The sequence below is a fragment of the Melozone crissalis genome, unplaced genomic scaffold (genome assembly GCF_028551555.1).
Source record: "Melozone crissalis strain CALT ecotype California unplaced genomic scaffold, PUWL_Pcris_2 ptg000027l_1, whole genome shotgun sequence".
In the NCBI taxonomy this organism is placed as follows: Eukaryota; Metazoa; Chordata; class Aves; order Passeriformes; family Passerellidae; genus Melozone; species Melozone crissalis.
In genome coordinates, this window is record NW_026535805.1 from 85315850 (window position 1) to 85337532 (window position 21683).

At 39.5% G+C, this 21683-nt stretch overlaps 1 protein-coding gene across 3 annotated transcripts in view; it reads left to right on the forward strand.

Moving 5' to 3' along the window:
- The first annotated feature begins 8386 nt into the window (after positions 1-8386).
- Positions 8387-21683, forward strand: part of FUT9 (fucosyltransferase 9) — a 101201-nt gene continuing 87904 nt past the window's right edge. Inside the window, exon 1 of one of the 3 annotated variants that reach the window (XM_054279528.1) lies at positions 8387-8449. The gene's annotated coding sequence lies outside the window, so the exon portion shown is untranslated. Of the gene's footprint in view, positions 8450-9600; positions 9662-21683 lie in introns of those variants that run through there. The other 2 variants (XM_054279523.1, XM_054279525.1) reach the window with 2 other exon arrangements.

Sequence of the window (21683 nt, forward strand, 5' to 3'; positions counted from 1 at the left end):
GACATCACCCAATTTATTTTAGCCTTTCTTAGTTTTGCATAATTTTGTGTTACAGCAATTATTGCTGTTATATGTCCTGTAAATAATAGATATTGGTTAGAGGTAGCTATTCTGGTAGTTAGTCTGAGTAGAATAAGGCATCTATGGTTCCAGAAAAACATGTGGTGTAGGGCAATACAAGTACACAGAAACGTGGCCCAAGCACAGAGGCTTCAGGGCTCTGCACAGCTCGCCTGTTATCCAGTTCTGAGCACTAAAGGAATGGAGCTCCTGGAATGAAGCTCCTGGAGCTCAATGAAACTGATTTCTGGAGTCACCAAGAGCACAAGTGGTGTCTGGCATATACAATATACACCATATAGAATTAAATTTAGAAGTAATTTGAAATTTCAAGTTAAAGAAGAAAGACCTAAGTGTAGGATTTCTTGGAAAGCCACAGTAGGCCTAAATTTACACTTGGCTGAGGAGGAAGAAACTACCAACAACCCTCTTGTCATGGCAAAGGACTTGAGATGCTGTGTGTTCAAGTAATCTGACTATTGAAATAAAGAGGAAAAGCAATGGCACAGTGACTGGGTGGGGTGGGGGGGAAAGAGTTAATGAGTAAAAGATAACTTAAAAGAAAGAATTTTTGTAAGTATTCAACCCAAGACATATGGAGTCTGATTTATAACAGCGCTGAGTGTTCACATCTAAAAGCAAAATATACTTGACCAATGTTGTATATATACAAAGTTCTCCAGCAAACCTAAGTATTGTGACACTAAGGATATAAGGGTGATATTTTAAAATATTTTCAGGTAGCAAAAATTGTACCTATAGGGATTTTCTCAGAAGACATGAGAAATTAAATCCTTTACACCCATGAGTAAGGGTTAGCATATCCGTAGGCTAATGATATCTGCAAATTACTTTGCTTACCTATGCTTGTAAAACTTAAAAAAAATCTGTCTCTGAATATGTGAAAGTTAGGAGTTTGAATTTAAATTTTTGACAGGGCTGTCAGGAAGAAACATCAAACTAAAGGCTTTGAAACATTCAGAAAAAGAGTGGGAAACCCATCAAAACATCTTAGCACCTGATCATGGGCAGGTTTACCACACAGTAGAATAGATAATGCAGAAAAAACACAACTCAAGCTATAGTTAGTCAGGAAAATCAAGCCTGTGAAGAGAATTTTGAGGGACAGGATACGTGTTTTTCTTCTATTTTCTTAAGAACCTGTAAGTACAACTAAAAAAATTTATGAACAAATGTATAATATCCTTAAGAAATTCTTCCAAATATCACTCAGCCAAAGTGACTTCAACACCTTGAGAGACTTATTGTCAGGTTTTCTATCCTGATTCAAAAGCTACTTAGGTGTGTCAAACAAAGCTCAAAAGGCAACTTGATCACAGTTCATAAGAACCCAGAGGAAAAGACTTCAGATATTCAAGACACTTTAATCTGAGAGACAGCATCATAAAAAGATTCAGATTCTGAGTAAGTTGAAGATAGAAAAGTAAAAACTAGGGAGAAGAGACAGATTTTAGGAAGAGCAGTAATTAATCATTGTTGCAGCTTGCCAAGGTAAGTGGCAAATTTATCATAACTCAGTCTTTAATTCAAGATTGAATGATTTTCCAAAGGATTGGAGGCAAACAATAAATTTTGGTGCTAGACAGCAAAAAGGAAAAAAGCTTCCCCAGGGAGAATATTTTCTGTCCTGTGATATCCACACATGCAGGCTAAGTCCATGGCACCCCAGGCTGCCTTTGATGATGAACAAGAGATGGACACATACAACTGGATGTACAGCAAGCATTCACTGAACTCAGTAGGGAGCACTTATCTTCTGGCCTGGCAGTGTGCCTTTGGGTTTTGTTTTGGTGTTTTGGGGTTTTTTTGTTTTGTTTTGGCTTTTTTGGTTTTGGTTTTTGTTTTGTGAAGTTGTTTTGTTTTGTTTTGTTGCATTTTTCCCCCAAAATTAATTACAGGTAATTATTATGAATCTTTTTTTTAACATTATATATCTGCACTGTTTCTTAATATGTATGAACTCAAACACTGTCCTAGATTTCTGTTCTATCATGAATTGAATAAAAAACTGATCAAAGATTGAGGAAAACTACTGTATGGTGTGAAAATTGTTTACATTCAAGAATATCCAATGACATTCTTGTTTTTTGCTTCTGCTGACATTTGCTTACATTTGCCTTCACTGTCTTTATTTCCAAATCAATGAATGTTTTAGATGTTCCAGAGACTATATTCCTTATCAGGGGTAATATAAATAATAAGAATAGATTTTATAATGGACTTTCCTCTCCCAGAATTAAAAAAAAAAAAAAAAATATATATATACACACATGTAGAAGTAAAAGAATGTGAGCCACTAGTTTGGAAAAGTTTGCATTATTTTGTATCAACCATAAATTTACATCTGAACTGTATGTTTCTAAAATTTAGAGAAGCCTAAAAGATAGTTAGGAAGCTTTGACAGAGAAGAAGTCACTCTAATTAAACACTCCCTCAGGGATGTTTTAGTCAATTAAGAGTGGTCATAATTGAGATGGTAGCAACTGAAGAGAGGGGAAGAGAAGGTGGTTTGGAAGTGCCACTTCTCTTCCAAATCTATCTGTTAGTTTTGCAAGACATGTTGCCTCTCTTACATCCCTAGATTGTCACAACAGTAATTCTGCAAATCAATATTTTTTGTTAATATTCTGACTCATCTTGTGGTCTGAGGTTTAGTGGAACCTCCTAGGTTTTTGGAACATGTTTCCTCAGGAGAGTGAGTTAAGCTGAAATATTGACATCCAGTATGACTGATCATGTTTTGAACACACAAATGAAGTTCTGGAGTTTGTAAATGCTCAAAATACATTAATTACTGCATGGATTTTATTGAAGTGGACCTTGGTGGGAAAAAACTAATCACTGCCCAACTTGTTCTTCAATCTTACACGCTCAAAAAAAAAAATGGAATGCCAGCCGATTTTGTCCCCATTGTTTCTCTAATGATTCATAAAGTATACAAATGATACTATCTACTTAACTTCAAACATAATTCAACTTTCTCTGAAAATTTGCAAACAATATTTAAACAAAAATTTACCATTATCTGTCATTAAAACCTTTGACATCATGTATACTGGAAGTGGAGGTTTCCTAAGCTCCAAGTTGTTTTTCACCACATCTCCTGTATCTCCAGTGGTCAGCACAAAGGCAACCTTTCAAATCCCTTGGTGGGCTACTAACTTTGGCTTGTCTACATACACAAACGTTTCACTGCTGCTTCCCACTCCATTGCATATTTTGTCAACATCAAAGGAATCTGAGGCTTTCCATGTGTCCCAGCTGTCTAGCCCACACAATTATAAGATTTGGAGCTGATGTGTTGTTATTACTAGCTATTAGGTGGAACCATACAGTGGACCACGATCCTATTGTCTTAAATATTGTAAAAAGTGAGAACAAATTATGGTTTGTGAATCCAAACAGCTTATAGTCCTTCCAGACAAATGAGAGAAGACAGGAATCTAAGAGAACAGTGCAAAATAAAGAGTCAGGTCTATAATTAATTTTTAACAGTTGCAACTGATACTGAAGAAAAACACTGTGAGAATAGAGGATTAACTCTCACATGGGCAAGAAGACTTTTAAAGTTTAATATGTCCCTTCAAGGACACTGTAAAATGAGTTACTGTGGAGTTAAATGTCTGTACTTCTCTCCATTAGTTTGGTCACATGTATACAGATCAGCCTGTTCTAGTGGAAAATGTCCCTGCCCAGCCCAGGGAGAGTTGCAACAGATCTGTAAAGTCCCTCCCAGCCCAAACCATTCTATAATTGTCTTTATGTTTCAAGTAGAAAACATGTCCATTTTTCTCACTGTAGGCTCTCCCCAGCCACACTGGGCTTTCACATGAAAAGGCTGTATTTCCATTCCCTCTGTGTTAGCAGTAAAAATGGCCAGACCAGCTGGGTCCTTGTTTTCTTCCAGTAATGCACTCAATAACAGTTACTATATTCTGCTGCCAGTTGCAACTTGAAATCCAGCTATGCCTACATTGCAGACTTCTGTGGGTACAACCCTGTGATCCACTGATATGGAAATGTCTTACAGAAGCTCCTCTTATAAGCATATTTGTGGAGAAATAGCTACGTGACAAGAACCCAGCTAATCTAAGTCCTGCGCCTGCAAGGACACTGTCCTTGAGCGTAGCTGTGTTACCATAACAAGGTGCTGTGGTTGAGAGACTAGAGACTTGAGAAAAAGCAAATGTAACTCCTTTGGAATGAGGAAGCTGGTATCTAGAATATAACCAATAGTTTGCTTGGCTGGCAGAATATGTATGAGCTTATTATTTGTTGTAGATAAATGTCTAATGCTCTGATCAATAAACGAAGCTTGCTAATTCTCATATTGAGGGTCCCGAGCCTCCCTGCACCGTGACACATACTCACATCTGAAAAAGAAAAGCTAAACAAAGCAACCCACAAAAAACCAGAGCTTTTAGCTGTTAAGTTTGTTCAGCTGCTTAGCTTGCTTAATTCAGAGGTGTTCAAATAAATTATGCAATACATAACTTTCACAAGAGAAGGTACATCCTTATTTAGAAAGGGTTACTACTATGGCACATTACTATAGGAATAACTTTAAAACATTCCTAGTGATGGCATGGCCCTTAATGAAGAATTCTGTTGGTGATACACAGAACAGATAGAGTTTGCAGTGTAATTGTATTGACTTGGTAGCACTGGGTAATTTTCAAAGATATTGGTAGATTCTTTGTTCCCAAAACCACCAGATTTAACACTGAACTAACATAGAAACAAATCTGTTGAAGTTTTTGTGCTCCCTTTTTCCTGTATTAAGTTTCCATTTAGTGTACCACTACTGAAATATATATATATATATATATATGAAGTATCAACAATATAATACTGGTGCACAAGATAAGAGTCAAGGCAGGAAAGAGGCAGGAGAAATCTATAATTAGATTTTTCTCAGTGCATCCATCTTCATTTATCCAAGAGGCCAAAGTCATTATTATTTACTCAAGAATCTCCTTGGAGACTAGAACTGTAAAGATTTACTGCATATTATGAGAATCTGTAAGTATATTGAAGTTCCTTGGTTCAATTATTTGTCCCTTTTACACTTGATTAAAATGGGAAGAAAGTTATGCCAGTTGTATACAATATGTTTGGTTTCTGATTCTATCTTCCCTATCCTAAGTTGTTCCTGTAATAGGAAAGGGGTAGCTGTATTTCAATTCTTCTCTCTCGCTTTTTTCACCAGCTGATATAAGATTACTTGTAAAGGTTTTTGTGTTTGAAAAGAGAAGATGACCAAATTTGTTCAGAAATTCGTGACAGAAAGTCTTAACTAGAATAGTTGTAGTTTTCTCAGCCATCCTTTGAGCTCAGTGGAGTTTGAGGCTTAGATGCAGCATGGTCCCTTTAAAGATAGCGGTACTCCAGACCATTTTGAATTCAAGAACTAAGTCCTTGCTTTGTCTTGGCCTGTTGGAGCAAAACACTTTTACAGGATCAGTCCTATGAGTCATAGTGCAGAGGCATTTAATTTTAAATTTTAAATCTGATTATCCTCTATAATGTGGAACTACTGCTTAGCAAACAACTTTACTTAACAAAAATGGTACTGTGTACATACCCCCAAAAAACCCCCAAACCCAAACCCCAAAGCACCCTACTTCACAGCAGATTACTTATTCTTAATCTTGGGCAAACAAAATTTCCTGTGAATAAAAGAAAGCAGTAATATAACCTATTATCTACATTTCCATATAGAAAATATTTTAATAATTTATTTCTTTTATTTTCTCTAAAATAAAGACATTAACAGGCAGTTAATGTGGCTAAAAAGAGAGACTCAAACCACTCAGACATCCGAGTGTGTTCTGAAAGCATACAGTTCTTTCTCAGATTCAAATATTAACAACATTGTGTGTTATTTGTTAAACTGAATCAAACCCAAAGCCTCACTCTGGGTTTGGGTCTCACTGTACAACACGGTTCTGGTCCCAGTCTAGGATCCTACTCCTTGTCCCCAACTTTGCAAACTGCACCAAGTCCCTGTGCCCATCAAGGTCATTCGGGCTGATTGCATGGCTCCAGGGGCTGGCGTTGGGCAATCCAGCCACAGAAACAGGGCCAGGCCTAAGGCAAGCCTGACTAATGAATGGCAACAACAGCCAGCCAAAGGGTGATAGATTTTTAAATGATGCACTTAACCCCCAATCAATTGCAAATAGTTAAATGCACACCGGACTCCCACAGGCATGGGTTTTGGGTTCTTTGAAATAAATATGGACAAAAAGAGGAGGCCTATCCTTGCAAACACTGATGGGATTAACTTTATGGAAACAGCACCAGTGGAAGAACACACGTTTAGGTACAGCATGTAAGAATTTCAGTAAGCTCTTAAATATTCTTCCTTTAAAAACATCTCATGTAAATAACATCATGTTAGATTAAAAATTAATAATTTTCTTTTTTTCCATGATTTTGATAAATATCTACTTTTGCATTTGGGAAACTGATTGAGAATGGAATTGTTTCTTTTGTTTTATTTTTGCAATATTGTTCTGTTTCTTTTGACCCTGACAGTATCATGCTTTTTTACTTTAAAAATATCCATTAATATCCACATTTTCCATTATGTGGGTAAAACCTATTACTGTGCTCTCAAAAAGTATTTTGGAATCTTCAGACAGAAGACAGCATAAGCGTGTTTCCAGTCTAAGGTGGCAAGCTCAGCAGCCAGCCTTTGCAAAGGCAATTTATATAGCAACACTATAATCACAAAAAGCTTACATTTTATGTTCCATGAGAAAAAAAATATTTACTGCAATTACAAAGGTTTTATAGAAGAGAGGAAACCTAGTATCTAAGAATAAACCGGCTCACTACAATGTCATTGAAATGTAAAGGTTAATATTTGTATTCTTCATAAGCAAAATTCTGCTATAATTTAAAAACAGCTAAATCATTGTACATAAACATAAATCCTTGCACAAATATGTAAAAAGGATGCAAGAATCTGCAGTAAGCCCTGTAATTTCCTGAAGAACTGACCAATTGTCAACAAAATAATTTTGGTGAAAAAAAACTATTCAGGGGGCATATACAAACTTGCTTTAATGTAAGCTGAATTTGTAGTCAAAGATAGGAGAGCTAAAGCCATTCATCTGAGGTAAGACAGGACCTCAACGGTTCATTTCCTATTCTGAATCTCAGTGAAAAAAATGTGTACACTCAGTCTCTCATTTCTCAGGAATGACTCTAACTACCAGACTATTGTATTGTCCCTGCTGAAGTCATTCATCAGCAACTAGAGGGCAAGTGAGAAACAACAAAAAAATTAGCTACATTAAAAACTACATGAAATATTTTGAACTCCTGTCTTAACTATGTTAAAAAATATAAGCCAGTTTCTTTACCTCTCATGCTAGATAAGATGATGTGATTATCTATACAGAGCCCAAAACTTTCCCACTGCCCTATTTCCCTTCTCTGACTACCTCCATTTCTCTTAACAGCCTAGATCCTGTGCTGGAGAAGGCAAAGAGGAGGGGCAAACGCAGGCAAAATAGTAAAAATCTGCAAGTTAGAATGGTGCTTAGATCTAGAGAAGAAAAACACACTGAAAGATTAATTTGTTGAGTTTCTTTGCAGGCTGCAGTGGTTCAAAACGAAACATTAAGTTCTTCTCTTACTGACTTTAGTGATGCCCAGAGCTGGACCTGTAATTTCCCTCCCCTTTCATTTTTGTGTTTGGTAGCTTGGTTGAGCCTGCAGCAGCACAAGACATCCTCCAGCCAGGGGCTGTAACCTGCCTTCCAGTACATATTTTTGCCAACAGCTGCAGGGAAACAGAGACAGGTCCCTGACCTTCTCTCAATAATCTTATGAAAAAGATGCATATTTTAGTACCTTTTTCTGTTCCCTGGGAGTAATTTTCTTGTTCCCAGGGAGTTCTCACTAGAATAGCTGCACTCAAAAATACCTTCACGCCAGCAGCAAGCTCATGGGGGTTTGAACCAATTCCCACCATGGTTATAGAAATATTTGTATTGTCTACAGTGAATTTTGGGTCAGGCCTCTCTTTCTGAATTAACCTGTTAGAAGACCAGACCCACTCTCTAGGTGACTCTAGCCCTTACAGCAAATCAGCAGTTTGTGGAGCTACGTGGAAATCTGCCCAATCTCTCTCTTTCCTGGCTTCACAAGTGGGAGCTGTTGATACCTGCACAGCTCCTGGTACAAGGCAGAGCAGAAGAGCACAGTAAGTTAATCCACAAGCCATTCAGAAACGTCTAGGACAGAGACAGTGACACCAGGGAATCATATGTCTGCACTGAAAATCGAGTAAATTGTTTACTTGGAGGGTTGATGAGAAACGTGCAAATGAACCTCTGAAGCAACTACTTGTCAGGTAAGGATCCTAATGTGCTCTAATAAAAAGCAGTATGTTCTCATCATTGCAGTATCTTTTCCCCAAATGTACTTGCAGCAGTTTATCAACATTATATAATGCAGGGAGAGTTCAGGATGAGGATAAAGAGTTGATAGCCAGCTTTTGGTGTGCTTGTTTTTTTTGACTCGCTTGATTCATAGGTCTCATCTTTACACAATGTACTTTGAGCTGGTTTTTTCTTTTATATTTAATGATCAGTATTATTTTTGATCCTAAATAAACATCCAATAAATCCTTTAGGTTGCAGGAGCAGGCTTGAAAGACTGCTTTTAAAAACTAATCCAGTGTATGGTTGGTTTCTCATACAATCAATGACGATTGTATTCTATATTTCCCTCTTGTTTACCCCCATTTTCCCTACCACAGAACCGTTTTTTTTCCTCCTGCCGTGTAGGGGGAAAAAAAAGAAGCAGAAGAAAGGAAGAGCAGGAGAGCAGGATAAGAAGGCTCTAGCAGTGCTTTTTCTTCAGGGATTGTGGCGGGAGTGAGGGAGCGGGGCTGGGGACCTCCTGTCCTTCAGAGGAGCAGCTCGCCCTTCCCGGGGGTAGGAGGAGGGAAGGGGGAGTGCGGATGCCCCGCGGGGGCAGCATCACGCCTGCCGTGCCCCGGGGAGCTCCGGGGACAGCCTGCGGCGGAGAGAGCGGGGAGGGGACCGCGGGAGCACGGCGGCTCCGCGGCCGGGGAAGCGGAGGGGCTGAGGAATGGCGGGATGGACGGATGGATGAGGGATAACGGGCGGAGGGATGGAGGGGTGAGGGACGGATGGATGGGAGGATGCGGGGATGAGGGATTGGGGGAGAAGGTGTAGAAAAATGAGAAAATAAAGGCTGGGGGACGAAGGGATGGAAGCGCCGAAGGACAGAGCGAGAGCCCGAGCTTCCCCGCTTCTCCCTCTGCGCTGCGCGCCCCCGCGCCGCTCCCGGTGCCCCCTCCCTCCCCGCTCCGCTTTGCGCGTGCCCGCGCCCGGGGCTGACTCTCCCTCGCGTCCTCCTCCGGCGGCGGCGACGGCGGCAGCGCCGGGGATGGGCAGCGAGAGCGCGCCCAGGAGCAGCCCGGGCCCCGCCGCTCGCCCCTGCTCCCGCGCCCGCTGCTGCTCCTGCCCCGCCGCCCCCCGCGCCCCGGGGGCAGCGCCGCCGCCGCCGCGCCATCCGCAGCCCCCGCCTCGGACGGGTGAGTGACCGGGCCCGGCGCCCTCGCCCCCAGAGCACCTGCCCTGCATCCCCCGCTCCCGCGCCTCCCATCCCGGAGCGGCCCCGGGGCTGGGTGCTGGGGGAGCGGGGCCGCGGGGGAGGCTCCGCGCTCCCGCCCTGCCCCCGCCCCGGGGAACGGAGGGTCCCGGCCCGCCCCGCTCCGCTCCGCCCGTGCGGACGGTCCGCGGGGCAGCCGGGATGTCCCCGCCGCTCCGCCGGGATGCGAGCAGAGAGAGGGGCTCCCGCCCTGCTGCCCCTCCCGGGCATCGCTGCCCGTGCCCAGGGGATCTCCCATGGAAGAGCAGCACGGGGCCAGGAGCCCCCCGAGCCCGCACCCCCGCCCGCCCGGGGCGGCTCAGAGAGGGGGCAGAGCCGTAACTTTTGCGAGGGACCATCCGGAGGTGGGGAGGCAGGACCCAGCTCGGCAGCATCGGCGGCTGCCCCGCAGCGGCCCCGGAGGGAGGCGGCCGAGGGTCCCGGTCCCGGTCCCACCCCGGAGCCGCCGAGCGCGGCCCTTCCCGCGGGGCTCGGGGGCGGCTTCGGGCAGGGCTCGGCGCTCAAATGGACTTTGCTAACACTCCCTCGACTGGCATAATCAAATAAATAAAGTGACGGGGGCAGGGGGTGGGGGTGGAGGGGCTGGAAGTCTCCGCTTGCTCTTCTTGCGCTGCCCAGAACGGCGAGTGCGAACGGCGGGATGCTGTCTCTGAAAGGGTTTTCTGGTTTTTATGTGTCATGATGCACACGGCTGGTGGTGGCTAGTGTAGTAACTATCTGTATCCCAATAGTTCCCTGTCGAGGGGTTGTTATGGCAGCGGCGGTCCCCGATGCTTTCATTTTTTTTTTATCTCTGGCACAGGGTAATGTTAAAGACCTGGAAACTGCCTTAATTAAAAAGGACAAGAAAAAAGAAAAAAAATTGATAAAAAGATAAATAAAGCAGCCTCGTGCCTCTTTGCCAAATAGACAGCAAGTACAAATATAAGATTCACACTCAATCTTCACTCCCTTCTCCAGAAGCTGGTGCTGTGATAACGCTAATGACTGGAGGAGGCTGGGGGAAAATGTCTTCCCCCCCACCTAATTCCTGCTTTTTGCTAAATTTTGTTGGAATTTTAGCTTGATTGTGGTTTGTGCTTTTTCATGTGTTTCATTGATACTTTTTCATAGTGTTGTTTCTTACTTGCAGAGAATTTCTTTATTCCTGCTTTACACTGGGTAAAGGGATTCAAGTGTTCTTACATACAAGTAAAGCACATCATTTGAAAAATCTTGTAATTCTGTAGATTTTGCTTTTCTGTACAAGTCACAGGATGAGAGTTTCCTCCTTGTAATGCAGAGAGGAATCTCTATGAGACTCATCTGAATGGTTTCAGCACATCTTACCTGCCACAGCTGGAGGCAGTTTGAAACAATACGATTTTAAGATTATTATGGAAGTAAGTTTCTCTATCACCTTTAATGGTCAGCCTATTCTCAGTCAAAACACATATAATTCTAAGGGAAACACTCTGATTCTGATTTCAGTTTAGTCAGGGTTTTTTGGACACAGTGTTTAAACCCTGAAACCATTGAGGAGGATGGATGTTAAAACTCGTAAAATTGGTAGTGGGCTGTACTACTTTGACATTTTTTACTCTGCACTTTTGTAGATACCATTTGTTGTCTTCGACCAGAGTTTGCTTGGGTAGAGATTGGGCAGTAAATGATAGAGACAGAGAATTTTTGTCCTGGTAGCTCCTGAATTTTTATTTCCATCAGAATATTTGAAGAATGATATTGATGTTGCAGAATGAAATGTTATTGAATTGTGATATCTTGTTTCCAATTGTACATTTTGAAATGTTTGGCTTATCAGTAGGAAAGAAACACAAACATGTCAATGTTTATTTAAGGATGAAAAAATGCTGTCCCAGGGTGATTCATGTGTAGAAACAGGCTAGATTCAGGTTAAATAAGTGAACTAAAATAATGTAGTGTAAGTGATCCATAATTAATTTTCACTGTTAATCATGCAAACAGGCTCTCTTATCTTCGAGTTGGAATTTAGAGATGCTGGAAGAGAGATGAAGAACAGCAAAATACATGTATTTAATGACAGAGGGAACTCTTGAATAAACATCAAGTATTTCTGAGGGAGTGCAAGCCCATTTCGTAGTATAACCATCGTCATGATTCTGATCCCAGCTAAATCAGAATGAGATTCTCCCCAGGCACTGCTGTGAGCAGAATCAAAGACAACCCTGCTATCCATTTTTGAGGAATGGGGACATGAAAAGATCATTTGTATTTTTCCCCATTATCACAGCTGGAAGGGTTTATTTTGTATCTTGTATGGAATATTCCACACTTTACCCTCCTAAGCAGTAGTCAGGCCTACAGTTCTTACCTGTCCAGACAGCCCAGCTGAGATAATTCTTGTGAGAAAGAGTAATACATGTTTTACTAGGGGCAGCTTTATTGTGACCAAATAATAGTCATGTTAACTGGAAAAAGGTTTGACTTTGAATGATATTTTCATATCTGAAACCACTAAAATTTCATATTAGGGAGTGGGAATAACGCATTTCTTAAAATGGGATAATTTGCTTTAAGGTTCTGACACGAAAGGACTAGATTAATTTAATCAAGATGTAGGGTAGATGTTTCTATCTTTAGTGATTAAAAATATCCTTAGAGGTTTAAAAATAACCTTAAGTCGTAATGAAGAAAAGACAAATTTGGACACTCTGAAAAGGGTTACAAATAAAGTTATTTGATACAAATGAACAAACAGATTGCACTTTTTTAACACTAGACAGTAGTAAAATGGAACAAAAAGGAAAGCTGGCAAAAACAAGACATCATGGGAAAAGCACAGTATAAATCCTGAAAGAGCTGCAAAAATTGCCCAAGAGACTCCAATGTTGACTGTTTGGCTCCCTTGTGGGAGTCAAATGGAAAAAGCCCCATTGACTTCAGTAAACACTAATAGCATGAGTGTATGCTAAGAGAAGAGATGGGTATTTCAACTAAATGCTACAAGAATTCAGAGTGATAGCTGCTGAAATCAGATTAGAAATGTATGGGCTTTCTTCAGTTAGAAGGAAGTCCTGACTTTGCTGAGAATAAATTGGAGGTTTGCTATCTACTTCTCAGGGCCAAAATGTCAACCTGAGAATAATGTTTCAAGTGACTTTTAAAAAATGTGGCACATGATAGTTAATCTGATTTTAATTTGTGTGATATTCTATTAAAGCGATGTTACCTTTGCCAAGCTCAAGTTATTAGTTAGTTATTGGTAACCATTTTCCCTTTCTTTTTGCATTTTTTTAAATGTCAGTTTTTCAGAAATGGCAAGAAATACAAAACAGTCTTCCTGCAAGACTGCACTTATAAGCTGAATAATTCAAAGCCTGTATGTCATAGTGCAATCAAATTTTTAATATGATGCTGTCAAAGTCATAAAAAAAGAAAATCAAATGTGACATCATAGAAGACAACCTATATAGCTGACATGACATCCAAATGTTTTAATTTCCTCACATTATATTTAGTGGTTAATGAAGATAGACTTTTCTTTCTTCCCTCTGAGGAAACTCCTAATACAAGATATTAAATGTTCATAAAAAACCTACTTTATTTTCATAAAAACATATGCAAGTTTTGTGAAGATAAGTCCTGAGGACAAAGGAGATGCAATCGTTTAAGAGAAAATGTAAAGCCTTCACTGGGAAACAGAACTGAGATAATATTTCGATGATGAAAAAAAATATTGTCAGACAAATTTTCTATAATATGGTAGGTATAATCTCCATAAAGGACATTTTATTAACTGTTTCTAACTATGGATGAACCTCTGTCTAAAGAAAGAGTCAAAGTCACCCTTGCCCTCAAGAAATATAGTAATTTCTTTCTTCAGGAAGAAACATTTTTCTGCTATTTTTCTCCCTAAATTAAGTATAACTAATTGAAAGTACAATTGGAAGTACAAAGTACCAGATTACCAGAATTGGAAAATGAAACTGTTTTCACCCAGGCTTTGTGGAGCACAGGAGGCAGCAGTGCAGTGTGGTGACCCCAGAATGATCTGCCATTTCAGGCTGGTTTCTTGACAAGGAGAAAACATTTGCCCGCTGAGATCTTCCAGGTGGCTAAGGACCAGTTTGCTCCAAGGGATCGATGTACTGAGGAAATTTGTCCGGAATGGGATTTTAGTTGATAACCTCAGCCCTGGTTGTGGCTCTGTGGGGACCCAACTGGATCCTGCAAGGAGCTCAGCATCAGTGCCTTCAGAGGTGCCAAGTTCCTGCTCAGGATCCTCTAAGAAATGCAGTGAAATACCAGTTCATTTCACACAGGCCACAAACCAGCTTTCAAATATCAATGATTTTCCATCACTACTGCATGTTGGCTGTATTTGAATCAGTGAAGTAGAGGTGAAAGGCTCCAAAAATGTGATTACCAGTCCCCTGAGACATTTAGTTCCTCAAGGAGAGCTTACTGGAAATACTTATTCGTATTTCAGAGACTGGGGTAGAGGGAAATGAATTAACTACACACAAATATTTTTATTTTGTTTTAAAAAGTCTTTCACAGATTTTTTGGGGGGCAGTATTTTTTTGGTTTTTTGGGGTTTTTTTGGGGTTTTTTTTGTTTGTTTGTTTGTTTGTTTTTTATTTTTTTTTTTATTTTGTAGAGAGATTGTAAATGCCAGATATTTGATTCTGGAATACATATATAATCTGTGAGCAAACAGCCTCATAGGTTTGTATTTCTTTACCACATATTGCTTCATTTTTGATCTGACAGTAGAAAATGATTTAACCATACACTCTCATACCTGGCTAAATTGAAACATTCTAATATTAATGTTTGGAGATTTTGGTTTTTCTCCTCATATCTGCCACTAAAAGATCAAATAAATACTTGTGAAAACAAGTGTAGAATAAATAGACATCTGTTATTTATCATGGATCTACATCTATTATTTATCATAGATCTTTATGTAAAATGGCTTATTTTGTCTAATTTAAGCCTAGTACTCTTTGGGAAAAAAAAACAACTTAAAGCTATTGTAATCATTTTATGCTACAGTCGAAACCTACAATGTAAATAATGCTACTGAATTAAGGAAAGCCACCAACACTGAAAATGAACATTTAATTAATAATCCACCTGTTCTAAGGTCTCTTGTCTTTTCTACAGATGTCTTCTTCCTCTTAGTTTATCCAGGACAGCTACTACAGGAATTTCAAACTGAGAAAGTGTGTTAGAGCTGAAACTGCAGGAAAGCCTGTTTTTCCATTCCAGTGTTAGAGCAGAGATGAGAGGCAGGGATCCATAAGGTCTAAGCTTTGAAGGTCACAATGACATAAAATAAATGTTTCCTTCAAAATTATTTTTCTCTTTGAGGCAATAAGTATGGGCTTTTAAAAATATGTCATATGGGGTGGGGTGGGGGGGCAATTTGGCAATTTGTATTTGTCAAGAGCCTTTATTTTTAAAATCGAGCATCATTAACTCCCTGTATATTCAAAGACTTTCTTCAAATGAGTCACCACATCTTGTGCAGTCAGGTACCCACAGCAGTGCCCAGAGCAGATCACCAACCAAGGACAGATGGACGCAGGTGGCAGGGAGACCATGCCAGACACCACAGGGTGATGCAGGCTCACAAAGCAACAAAACCAGTTTTCTCTCTTTATCAGCCAGTTTTCTCTCTTTATCAGCATGACATTTCAAATTTCAAATCTCTCCTTTTGAAATAAAAGGCACAAATTTAGAAATCCTCAAAAAACATTTATTCATCAAAACGTTTTGGATAGAATAAAAGGTGTTGTATGTGTGTTGTAATACACATACCAGCATATCAGAAACAATTTAAATATTTCTGGGTTTAAATCTTTTTTTTCCTTTCAAACTAAACCCAGCAAAGTTATTTCAATTTTGGGAAGCAAAATGAGTGGAACTTGTATTCTGACAAGATAGGATTTCAGTAAATTTTCTTCCATGGCTTAAACTAGAAAAGAAACACCTTCCTTAAAATTAAGGCTGTGGTGAATGAAGGCATCAATCTAAAATTATTTGTGAGGATGCAGAGCACAGGGAGTGTGTATTCCAATAAATTAACTGATTGTGCGTATCAAGTTACTCATGTGGCAAGTACTTTGAATTTACCAGAATTGAGCCCTTGTTTGGCAAAGCAGTGAAAATATTGTCTTAGAGGGAGAGGGCAGAACTTTTGGTAGAAGTTAAGCTGGAATTCTCCATTAAGATTATTTTTCAATGGAAATAGTTCATGCTTTGAAATTAGAATTGGCATGAGTGTGGGTCAGTAACAGAAGACTACTAATTTATCTTGAAAAACAGAAAAACATAAAGTTTTGCAATTTAGAATTTGAAGTGGTAAATATTTTACAGCCACTACTGCTGAGTATTGCATTTAAATGGAATAAGAGGACATCAAACTACACTTAAAGCAGTTAAATTATTGCCTGTATGTTATGTTTAGAATAAAATTTATCAGCCAAGGCTCTCAACCTAGGCTATACTGATCTTATGATTTATTTAAGCTGACAATAGAAGATTTTCACAAACTAGCTGCTTAAGACTGTTGAGCAGCAGTTCTAAATACCCATAGTTTAAAGGCCAATGTTCAAATATAATGAAGTAAGATTGCTCTGACACAAATGCTAATTAGTTTCTTGCAACTACCAGACTTAAAAAAGAGTTTTTAAGCAACCTCATTTAGATGAATGGTAAAAGAAAATACAGTAGTATCCAACAAATGGCTTTTGGAAAGGTAACAAGCTTGCTAATTCTAGAACTTGCAATAATCAGGAGAATTTCCAGTGAGAATGTTTGCCACAAACTCCTCAACCAGCTACACCGAGACAGCCGACGTCCTATATTCAATATTAGGACTGGTGTTAGAGTTGGAAGGTGGGAGCTCAGGGAAGGGATTGAGCTTCACTGCTTGGATGGTCTCCATGGCTTCCCTACAGATGCTCAGCAGCCACCCTTTCTGGGCAGCCTGCCTGGTGAGCCTAGGAGCGACCAGCTGCCTCCCCAGCAGAGCTTCCTGGGGAGCACAGACAAAATTCCCAATTATTTGACCTCACTGAGCCTCAGTACTGTGTACACAGCTTGCTGACCTGCTGGAGCTCCAGCTCTGGCCTGCATGCCCACCTGCCACAAGCTGACAGTATCTGAGATTCAAACTAAAGAATATTCAGGGAGAAAGATATGAGAAATTTTAAAATGGCATTTAAAATATTTTGGCAGTTAAAATGCATATAGCTAGAAGTATGTTTCCTTAAGGCCCCATTGAGATGAAAAGCCTTCTTTTCACAGACATCCTAGAGAAGGCAAGCACAAATAGATGAGAGCATCTGTATTTTTAAAGCAATCATAATAAAAAAAATATAACAACAACAATTACATCTGTTTTATAGAGCTTTCCAGACAATAGACATTTAAGCCTTGCATGGCAAGCGGTACCAATGGGAAGGAACTCCAAACTGCTTGCACTGGAGTGAAACACAGCAGCACTGCTATGAAACTCAAGGCTGAAAATTTTTATACAGTCGATAAAATCCAGCATGAGCTTGAAAATAATTTAATTTGATTCAATCAATGAAATAAATAGGAAGATGGCTGCTATGTGTTTGCACATGCAAACTACAGTATGAATGAATCAACTCAATTCAATAAAAAGACAGAAGTAGAGTCTGTTACATTATCAATGAAGCGCTCGGCCATTTGAAAACATGATTTCATTTATGGAAATTTTACAGTTTAACCAGTTCTCCAAAAGAACAAAAACATAAATTGAATGTTTAAAAAGTGGACTTTTTTTTCAGTCAGTAGTTCTGCTTTAGGTCAACTTAGTGGTAGATAAATTTAAAAGATTGATTATGATAAAACCAAATTTGTTACTTCATTAAAATGGAAAAAGACACTGCAATGGAAAGGTATTTCAGAAGAAAAACCTTACAAATATACCTATTTCAAAACAACTTTTTCTTGAAAATTGCACAGCTCCCAAGTTTTTGGGGTTTTTTTGGTGTAAAAATACCAAGCTCTCTTTCATTCTTCCCAGATAAATTTAATGCAGCTGTAGATCTACAGGAATTATATCATGTCCTACTAGAAGTTACTGGAAAACCTGCAGTTTTCTGTGTTAAGGAGTATAACAGCAGTAGTTTAATCTGATGAAGAGAATCACTGTGTTTTAACAATATAATTGGTTTGTATATATATGTGTGCGTGTGTGCCTGTGTATGTGTGTATACATATATATGCATATATATCATTCTTTAGTGTATCTATACATATATACACATACATATACATATATAGATACACACTTACAAAGGAATATGCATATATATATGTACATACACACAAATATATACTTCTGTTCTTCCAATAACAGATGATCTCCTCAGGCACCCTACCTGGTAAAATCCTCCACCCTGGAACTCAGCAGTTTTGGGGTTTCTTGTTTCCCAATAGAGCAATCTGCTGCAGTGAATTTATGAAGTGAATTTTTTTCTTGAAATTTTTTGGATTTGCCTAATTCATTGGCCTAATTTGTATTTCTTTTTGCTCACATTACTATGCAGATATTTGTTCCTTTCTTGATGTTATAGAATAAGTAATTTTGATGTTTGTGCCCTGTTTTTGTAAGTGCTTAATGCCTTGCAATGGTTATGGATTATCTGTGGTTTTCAGGTAGGTAGAAAAGAAATAACTCCAGAATTATCCCTCCCTGGAGGTCAGAGAAGCACAGCTACAAATAGAAGCCAAGGCTCTAAGTTCCCAATCCCCAGCTTCAGCCATGCTTCCTCATATAGTTCAAAATCAGTTTAGCATAGATGTTCCCTAAAATATGGACAATAATTTTAATGCCGTGAAGGGGAGGCAATGTGTGATAATCATAGGTTATTTCACCAGCAATGAGTAAATGCTGGTATAGACTTGGGAAGATAGTCTCTGATCAGCCTAGATAGCTGTCTACTGTTATGTATACATTTGAATGTACAAAAAACCAATCTCTCTATATATATGGAATGTGTATTTTTTTTTTAAACTTTCTACAAACTATTGCTTCAAAATAGCATTTTCCTCCTGATTCATTACCACCTGTTTTTCTTTCTAGTTTGTTCCCTGTTAGTCATTACTTAACATTTCCTTAACTTCTGTGAAACTTTCTTCCTGCATTTTGTTCCTCGTATTTGTTTTATTTCAGTTCTTAATTTCCACCTTGTCCTTTGTATCATTTCCCCAATTATTCCTTCTTACTTAATTATTGAAAATTTATTTTTTTCAACCTAGGGAAAAATAAATGGGGGAAATTTAAGGCTTTCACTAACAATTACCTGTGATGAACAAGAGCAAAATCCACACAGAGACAGTTCTGTAGAGGTTTTTATGCAGCAGAAAATGTGACTTGGGTGTTTTTGTCCATATTAGCAACTAATTCAGCCCAATAGGAGCAGAGCAGCATCTGGTATGGAGGTCCTTATATTTAAGCATGATCAATATGTTTTACCACAGACTAGATCCAGTTTCCTGTCTCAGACAAAATGCTATTACCCTGAAAGTAGTTTGAGGCTATTTGAAGGACTAATTAGTTCAGATCCTTTTGTCCCCACTGCAGGTTACAGTACATTTGGTACAGACTGTAGGCAGAGATTCCAGTTTAGTTTGCTTCAAGACAAATCTAATCCATGCCCACCAGAGCTGCTCCCCAACCAAACCAATGTGAGACAATTGGGATTCACTGCAAACCAATTCACTGGGATTCACCGTGCCTCCCAGTCCAGGGGCAGTCTCCCAGGTTCCCAACAACAAACTCCACCACCTTGTCCTGAAATTGCACATTCCTAACTCAGTTCTTAGCCTTGAAATTTTTATTTGCTCCTGTCCCCAGAAGAGCCCTAAGTCTTCTGAATATTGAACAATACTGAGAACTGTAAATATTTCATTGTTCTGGCTCACTGACCAAGTACTGCAATCAGTTACTCATTCCTTGGGCAGCTGTGTCAGGCACTAGGCTAAAGAGCCATTCCCCACTAATGTGTGGGCAAATAAATACTTATTTCCCTCATTCTGATCATGGTTCCTGCAGGTGTGGCCAATGTTTTATCTTGGTACAGTCTCTGGCAGTAACAGTGTCACCCCTACAGCAGGGAATCAGCAAAATTGAACTCAGACTGTCAATATTTTGGCTAGCAAATCTAATCACAATATCATTAGGAGAACATCAGCACATCTCTTATCCTTTTATTTTAAAAGGAAGCTTGATTCCATTTTTGTTTCCCCTCCCTCCACTTTCTAAAAATAAGTTTACTTGGCTAACAAAATCTGAAGCCTGAACAGATAGATGCATCTCTTTTTAATCTTATACAGGGTGCTTAACTTCTGGCTGGGTAAAATTTAAAACAGACTTTGTGATTAACACTCTCCTCTGTATCAAAGTTCCTTTTCAGTGCCATGACATTACCCAGCTCTTTGGTTTTCCCACTCCAGTGTGTACTGCTTACCTTCCTGAGGGATGCCCATACACCTCATAAACACTAAAATATGGATGCTCCATCCAGCATGGGGGCAAGACATCAAAAGTGATGTGGTGGATCAGTCTGCTTTTAGCTCCCTAACACTTCTTTGAATGCAACCATCAAGCATTGCAGTGTTGATCTGACAGGTGCTTTGTTTATAAAGATTTTCTCTACCCCGAGTTAGGCTTCCTGCACAGGAGATAGATGGCTAAGAGGGGCAACCAGAGAAATCACTGAGCAGGAGGAAGAATATCCTCAAGAAAATATGATGGGACAGTAATATACATAAAACCTACACTTTTAAGGTACCTCCTTTCAGCTCTGGCGAGGTCTCTACTGTACCCTGAAAATAAATATATAAGACCAACCTGCCTTTTCTTCAAAATTATTAGAAACATGCTGCTAATTGATGCCCAAATATCCAGTAATTAGAGCACTTACCACTGAGGTGGATGACCTTTTAAACACATAAACACACTCCTGAGTTGAGAAAAAATTTCACTCATAGACACTTTCAGGTCAGAAATGTGCCCTAGCTACTCACTGAATGGTTATTTTGGGATGAAGTTAGTGACTTTCTCCTCTTGAAACCTTGCCAATTTGGATAATTGATTAAATAGCTAATGGAGCAGGAACTTAAACCTGACACCCTTTCTTCACAGAAGAGCAGACTAACATTGGTCTGTGGAGTGAGTTGCTTGCTATTTGGCTGAATAAATATTTAAAAGCAAACCGAATAGTTCCAAGAGGGGAAAATTAAAAAGTTGTCTTGTCAAATAACAAATACTTTCTGGTTAATAGGAACCTCCTGGGAGGCAGACAATCTTAATTCTTATACTCTCTGTAGATCAGATAAAGTGGGCTTTGTCAGTTTCCCGAGAGGGAATTTAATTTTCTGCAGTTTCAGAAAATTATCTATTTTTTTCTTCCTCCCATGCATGTGACATCTGCTGTGGCAAGTGTGTTCTCAGAAAAGACAGTGGTTCTCTCTGTGGGGTGAGACTGTGAGGCTGCTACCTCTTGAGAACAGGTTTGGGGTGCAGGAACCTTGGCAGGGTCAGGGTTTGAGGGAGCTGGTGCATGAGCACCCTGAGCTGGGACTGAGCTGCACTTGTCTGGAGGATGGAAAATGTCGGTGGTGTCTGGATGCTCAACTTGGTATTGAGCAAAGTGGGAGCTGAATCCTTTGATAGAGCTGGTAGTCCATTTTAGGGCATTATAAAGCAACACTTAGAAACACAGGAAGGTACTAATAATGGAAACATTTTGTAAATGTAACATTTTAGAGCAAGATGTTAGTATCCAGTTTGAGGAACTAAAGATATCTCTCCTTTCAAGTAGGAGATAGAGTGTCGTGAGTGATAATATAGCTTTCCATTATTACTTCACCACGTTGTCTCCATTTATTGTCAGAAGATATTCAAATGGCAAAAGCATAAAATAAATTAATGTTCA